The sequence below is a fragment of the Lampetra fluviatilis genome, chromosome 4 (assembly GCF_964198595.1).
Source record: "Lampetra fluviatilis chromosome 4, kcLamFluv1.1, whole genome shotgun sequence".
Classification (NCBI taxonomy): domain Eukaryota; kingdom Metazoa; phylum Chordata; class Hyperoartia; order Petromyzontiformes; family Petromyzontidae; genus Lampetra; species Lampetra fluviatilis.
The window spans coordinates 16,159,750-16,167,249 of NC_136278.1; positions in this window are offsets into that span (position 1 = coordinate 16,159,750).

The following is a 7,500-nucleotide window of genomic DNA, read 5'->3' on the forward strand; positions in this document are numbered from 1 at the left end:
GCGAGAGAAACGATGCCCCGTAACGCACATGAGAGCAATCCCGGCCAATTTCTCCCGTTTGATGGGGTCTATGTGTACAAATTTTGACTTTTTTGAGTGCACGTGCCAATCTGCTGGAAAAGCCTGTGGAAGTTTCACGGCGTTCGTACGATATTTGGCGACGCAAAAATGAGCGATTTCCCAGCTCGATGGAATTCGGCGCGACAGAAACGATGCCCCGTAACGCACATGAGAGCAATCCGGGCCAATTTCTCCCGTTTGATGGGGTCTATGTGTAAAAATTTTGACTTTTTTGAGTGCACGTGCAAATCTGCTGGAAAAGCCTGTGGAAGTTTCACGGCGTTCGTACGATATTTGGCGACGCAAAAATGAGCGATTTCCCAGCTCGATGGAATTCGGCGCGAGAGAAACGATGCCCCGTAACGCACATGAGAGCAATCCCGGCCAATTTCTCCCGTTTGATGGGGTCTATGTGTAAAAATTTTGACTTTTTTGAGTGCACGTGCAAATCTGCTGAAAAAGCCTGTGGAAGTTTCACGGCGTTCGTACGATATTTGGCGACGCAAAAATGAGCGATTTCCCAGCTCGATGGAATTCGGAGCGAGAGAAACGATGCCCCGTAACGCACATGAGAGCAATCCCGGCCAATTTCTCCCGTTTGATGGGGTCTATGTGTACAAATTTTGACTTTTTTGAGTGCACGTGCAAATCTGCTGAAAAAGCCTGTGGAAGTTTCACGGCGTTCGTACGATATTTGGCGACGCAAAAATGAGCGATTTCCCAGCTCGAGAGAATTCGGCGCGAGAGAAACGATGCCCCGTAACGCACATGAGAGCAATCCGGGCCAATTTCTCCCGTTTGATGGGGTCTATGTGTAAAAATTTTGACTTTTTTGAGTGCACGTGCAAATCTGCTGAAAAAGCCTGTGGAAGTTTCACGGCGTTCGTACGATATTTGGCGACGCAAAAATGAGCGATTTCCCAGCTCGATGGAATTCGGCGCGAGAGAAACGATGCCCCGTAACGCACATGAGAGCAATCCGGGCCAATTTCTCCCGTTTGATGGGGTCTATGTGTAAAAATTTTGACTTTTTTGAGTGCAGGTGCAAATCTGCTGAAAAAGCCTGTGGAAGTTTCACGGCGTTCGTACGATATTTGGCGACGCAAAAATGAGCGATTTCCCAGCTCGAGAGAATTCGGCGCGAGAGAAACGATGCCCCGTAACGCACATGAGAGCAATCCGGGCCAATTTCTCCCGTTTGATGGGGTCTATGTGTAAAAATTTTGACTTTTTTGAGTGCAGGTGCAAATCTGCTGGAAAAGCCTGTGGAAGTTTCACGGCGTTCGTACGATATTTGGCGACGCAAAAATGAGCGATTTCCCAGCTCGATGGAATTCGGAGCGAGAGAAACGATGCCCCGTAACGCACATGAGAGCAATCCCGGCCAATTTCTCCCGTTTGATGGGGTCTATGTGTACAAATTTTGACTTTTTTGAGTGCACGTGCCAATCTGCTGGAAAAGCCTGTGGAAGTTTCACGGCGTTCGTACGATATTTGGCGACGCAAAAATGAGCGATTTCCCAGCTCGATGGAATTCGGCGCGAGAGAAACGATGCCCCGTAACGCACATGAGAGCAATCCCGGCCAATTTCTCCCGTTTGATGGGGTCTATGTGTAAAAATTTTGACTTTTTTGAGTGCACGTGCAAATCTGCTGAAAAAGCCTGTGGAAGTTTCACGGCGTTCGTACGATATTTGGCGACGCAAAAATGAGCGATTTCCCAGCTCGATGGAATTCGGAGCGAGAGAAACGATGCCCCGTAACGCACATGAGAGCAATCCCGGCCAATTTCTCCCGTTTGATGGGGTCTATGTGTAAAAATTTTGACTTTTTTGAGTGCACGTGCAAATCTGCTGAAAAAGCCTGTGGAAGTTTCACGGCGTTCGTACGATATTTGGCGACGCAAAAATGAGCGATTTCCCAGCTCGAGAGAATTCGGCGCGAGAGAAACGATGCCCCGTAACGCACATGAGAGCAATCCGGGCCAATTTCTCCCGTTTGATGGGGTCTATGTGTAAAAATTTTGACTTTTTTGAGTGCACGTGCAAATCTGCTGGAAAAGCCTGTGGAAGTTTCACGGCGTTCGTACGATATTTGGCGACGCAAAAATGAGCGATTTCCCAGCTCGATGGAATTCGGCGCGACAGAAACGATGCCCCGTAACGCACATGAGAGCAATCCGGGCCAATTTCTCCCGTTTGATGGGGTCTATGTGTAAAAATTTTGACTTTTTTGAGTGCAGGTGCAAATCTGCTGAAAAAGCCTGTGGAAGTTTCACGGCGTTCGTACGATATTTGGCGACGCAAAAATGAGCGATTTCCCAGCTCGAGAGAATTCGGCGCGAGAGAAACGATGCCCCGTAACGCACATGAGAGCAATCCGGGCCAATTTCTCCCGTTTGATGGGGTCTATGTGTACAAATTTTGACTTTTTTGAGTGCACGTGCAAATCTGCTGAAAAAGCCTGTGGAAGTTTCACGGCGTTCGTACGATATTTGGCGACGCAAAAATGAGCGATTTCCCAGCTCGATGGAATTCGGCGCGACAGAAACGATGCCCCGTAACGCACATGAGAGCAATCCGGGCCAATTTCTCCCGTTTGATGGGGTCTATGTGTAAAAATTTTGACTTTTTTGAGTGCACGTGCAAATCTGCTGAAAAAGCCTGTGGAAGTTTCACGGCGTTCGTACGATATTTGGCGACGCAAAAATGAGCGATTTCCCAGCTCGAGAGAATTCGGCGCGAGAGAAACGATGCCCCGTAACGCACATGAGAGCAATCCGGGCCAATTTCTCCCGTTTGATGGGGTCTATGTGTAAAAATTTTGACTTTTTTGAGTGCAGGTGCAAATCTGCTGAAAAAGCCTGTGGAAGTTTCACGGCGTTCGTACGATATTTGGCGACGCAAAAATGAGCGATTTCCCAGCTCGATGGAATTCGGCGCGAGAGAAACGATGCCCCGTAACGCACATGAGAGCAATCCGGGCCAATTTCTCCCGTTTGATGGGGTCTATGTGTAAAAATTTTGACTTTTTTGAGTGCAGGTGCAAATCTGCTGAAAAAGCCTGTGGAAGTTTCACGGCGTTCGTACGATATTTGGCGACGCAAAAATGAGCGATTTCCCAGCTCGAGAGAATTCGGCGCGAGAGAAACGATGCCCCGTAACGCACATGAGAGCAATCCGGGCCAATTTCTCCCGTTTGATGGGGTCTATGTGTAAAAATTTTGACTTTTTTGAGTGCACGTGCAAATCTGCTGGAAAAGCCTGTGGAAGTTTCACGGCGTTCGTACGATATTTGGCGACGCAAAAATGAGCGATTTCCCAGCTCGATGGAATTCGGCGCCAGAGAAACGATGCCCCGTAACGCACATGAGAGCAATCCCGGCCAATTTCTCCCGTTTGATGGGGTCTATGTGTACAAATTTTGACTTTTTTGAGTGCACGTGCAAATCTGCTGAAAAAGCCTGTGGAAGTTTCACGGCGTTCGTACGATATTTGGCGACGCAAAAATGAGCGATTTCCCAGCTCGATGGAATTCGGAGCGAGAGAAACGATGCCCCGTAACGCACATGAGAGCAATCCCGGCCAATTTCTCCCGTTTGATGGGGTCTATGTGTACAAATTTTGACTTTTTTGAGTGCACGTGCCAATCTGCTGGAAAAGCCTGTGGAAGTTTCACGGCGTTCGTACGATATTTGGCGACGCAAAAATGAGCGATTTCCCAGCTCGATGGAATTCGGAGCGAGAGAAACGATGCCCCGTAACGCACATGAGAGCAATCCCGGCCAATTTCTCCCGTTTGATGGGGTCTATGTGTACAAATTTTGACTTTTTTGAGTGCACGTGCCAATCTGCTGGAAAAGCCTGTGGAAGTTTCACGGCGTTCGTACGATATTTGGCGACGCAAAAATGAGCGATTTCCCAGCTCGATGGAATTCGGCGCGACAGAAACGATGCCCCGTAACGCACATGAGAGCAATCCGGGCCAATTTCTCCCGTTTGATGGGGTCTATGTGTAAAAATTTTGACTTTTTTGAGTGCACGTGCAAATCTGCTGGAAAAGCCTGTGGAAGTTTCACGGCGTTCGTACGATATTTGGCGACGCAAAAATGAGCGATTTCCCAGCTCGATGGAATTCGGCGCGTGAGAAACGATGCCCCGTAACGCACATGAGAGCAATCCCGGCCAATTTCTCCCGTTTGATGGGGTCTATGTGTAAAAATTTTGACTTTTTTGAGTGCACGTGCAAATCTGCTGAAAAAGCCTGTGGAAGTTTCACGGCGTTCGTACGATATTTGGCGACGCAAAAATGAGCGATTTCCCAGCTCGATGGAATTCGGAGCGAGAGAAACGATGCCCCGTAACGCACATGAGAGCAATCCCGGCCAATTTCTCCCGTTTGATGGGGTCTATGTGTACAAATTTTGACTTTTTTGAGTGCACGTGCAAATCTGCTGAAAAAGCCTGTGGAAGTTTCACGGCGTTCGTACGATATTTGGCGACGCAAAAATGAGCGATTTCCCAGCTCGAGAGAATTCGGCGCGAGAGAAACGATGCCCCGTAACGCACATGAGAGCAATCCGGGCCAATTTCTCCCGTTTGATGGGGTCTATGTGTAAAAATTTTGACTTTTTTGAGTGCACGTGCAAATCTGCTGAAAAAGCCTGTGGAAGTTTCACGGCGTTCGTACGATATTTGGCGACGCAAAAATGAGCGATTTCCCAGCTCGATGGAATTCGGCGCGAGAGAAACGATGCCCCGTAACGCACATGAGAGCAATCCGGGCCAATTTCTCCCGTTTGATGGGGTCTATGTGTAAAAATTTTGACTTTTTTGAGTGCAGGTGCAAATCTGCTGAAAAAGCCTGTGGAAGTTTCACGGCGTTCGTACGATATTTGGCGACGCAAAAATGAGCGATTTCCCAGCTCGAGAGAATTCGGCGCGAGAGAAACGATGCCCCGTAACGCACATGAGAGCAATCCGGGCCAATTTCTCCCGTTTGATGGGGTCTATGTGTAAAAATTTTGACTTTTTTGAGTGCAGGTGCAAATCTGCTGGAAAAGCCTGTGGAAGTTTCACGGCGTTCGTACGATATTTGGCGACGCAAAAATGAGCGATTTCCCAGCTCGATGGAATTCGGAGCGAGAGAAACGATGCCCCGTAACGCACATGAGAGCAATCCCGGCCAATTTCTCCCGTTTGATGGGGTCTATGTGTACAAATTTTGACTTTTTTGAGTGCACGTGCCAATCTGCTGGAAAAGCCTGTGGAAGTTTCACGGCGTTCGTACGATATTTGGCGACGCAAAAATGAGCGATTTCCCAGCTCGATGGAATTCGGCGCGAGAGAAACGATGCCCCGTAACGCACATGAGAGCAATCCCGGCCAATTTCTCCCGTTTGATGGGGTCTATGTGTAAAAATTTTGACTTTTTTGAGTGCACGTGCAAATCTGCTGAAAAAGCCTGTGGAAGTTTCACGGCGTTCGTACGATATTTGGCGACGCAAAAATGAGCGATTTCCCAGCTCGATGGAATTCGGAGCGAGAGAAACGATGCCCCGTAACGCACATGAGAGCAATCCCGGCCAATTTCTCCCGTTTGATGGGGTCTATGTGTAAAAATTTTGACTTTTTTGAGTGCACGTGCAAATCTGCTGAAAAAGCCTGTGGAAGTTTCACGGCGTTCGTACGATATTTGGCGACGCAAAAATGAGCGATTTCCCAGCTCGAGAGAATTCGGCGCGAGAGAAACGATGCCCCGTAACGCACATGAGAGCAATCCGGGCCAATTTCTCCCGTTTGATGGGGTCTATGTGTAAAAATTTTGACTTTTTTGAGTGCACGTGCAAATCTGCTGGAAAAGCCTGTGGAAGTTTCACGGCGTTCGTACGATATTTGGCGACGCAAAAATGAGCGATTTCCCAGCTCGATGGAATTCGGCGCGACAGAAACGATGCCCCGTAACGCACATGAGAGCAATCCGGGCCAATTTCTCCCGTTTGATGGGGTCTATGTGTAAAAATTTTGACTTTTTTGAGTGCAGGTGCAAATCTGCTGAAAAAGCCTGTGGAAGTTTCACGGCGTTCGTACGATATTTGGCGACGCAAAAATGAGCGATTTCCCAGCTCGAGAGAATTCGGCGCGAGAGAAACGATGCCCCGTAACGCACATGAGAGCAATCCGGGCCAATTTCTCCCGTTTGATGGGGTCTATGTGTACAAATTTTGACTTTTTTGAGTGCACGTGCAAATCTGCTGAAAAAGCCTGTGGAAGTTTCACGGCGTTCGTACGATATTTGGCGACGCAAAAATGAGCGATTTCCCAGCTCGATGGAATTCGGCGCGACAGAAACGATGCCCCGTAACGCACATGAGAGCAATCCGGGCCAATTTCTCCCGTTTGATGGGGTCTATGTGTAAAAATTTTGACTTTTTTGAGTGCACGTGCAAATCTGCTGAAAAAGCCTGTGGAAGTTTCACGGCGTTCGTACGATATTTGGCGACGCAAAAATGAGCGATTTCCCAGCTCGAGAGAATTCGGCGCGAGAGAAACGATGCCCCGTAACGCACATGAGAGCAATCCGGGCCAATTTCTCCCGTTTGATGGGGTCTATGTGTAAAAATTTTGACTTTTTTGAGTGCAGGTGCAAATCTGCTGAAAAAGCCTGTGGAAGTTTCACGGCGTTCGTACGATATTTGGCGACGCAAAAATGAGCGATTTCCCAGCTCGATGGAATTCGGCGCGAGAGAAACGATGCCCCGTAACGCACATGAGAGCAATCCGGGCCAATTTCTCCCGTTTGATGGGGTCTATGTGTAAAAATTTTGACTTTTTTGAGTGCAGGTGCAAATCTGCTGAAAAAGCCTGTGGAAGTTTCACGGCGTTCGTACGATATTTGGCGACGCAAAAATGAGCGATTTCCCAGCTCGAGAGAATTCGGCGCGAGAGAAACGATGCCCCGTAACGCACATGAGAGCAATCCGGGCCAATTTCTCCCGTTTGATGGGGTCTATGTGTAAAAATTTTGACTTTTTTGAGTGCACGTGCAAATCTGCTGGAAAAGCCTGTGGAAGTTTCACGGCGTTCGTACGATATTTGGCGACGCAAAAATGAGCGATTTCCCAGCTCGATGGAATTCGGCGCGACAGAAACGATGCCCCGTAACGCACATGAGAGCAATCCGGGCCAATTTCTCCCGTTTGATGGGGTCTATGTGTAAAAATTTTGACTTTTTTGAGTGCAGGTGCAAATCTGCTGAAAAAGCCTGTGGAAGTTTCACGGCGTTCGTACGATATTTGGCGACGCAAAAATGAGCGATTTCCCAGCTCGAGAGAATTCGGCGCGAGAGAAACGATGCCCCGTAACGCACATGAGAGCAATCCGGGCCAATTTCTCCCGTTTGATGGGGTCTATGTGTACAAATTTTGACTTTTTTGAGTGC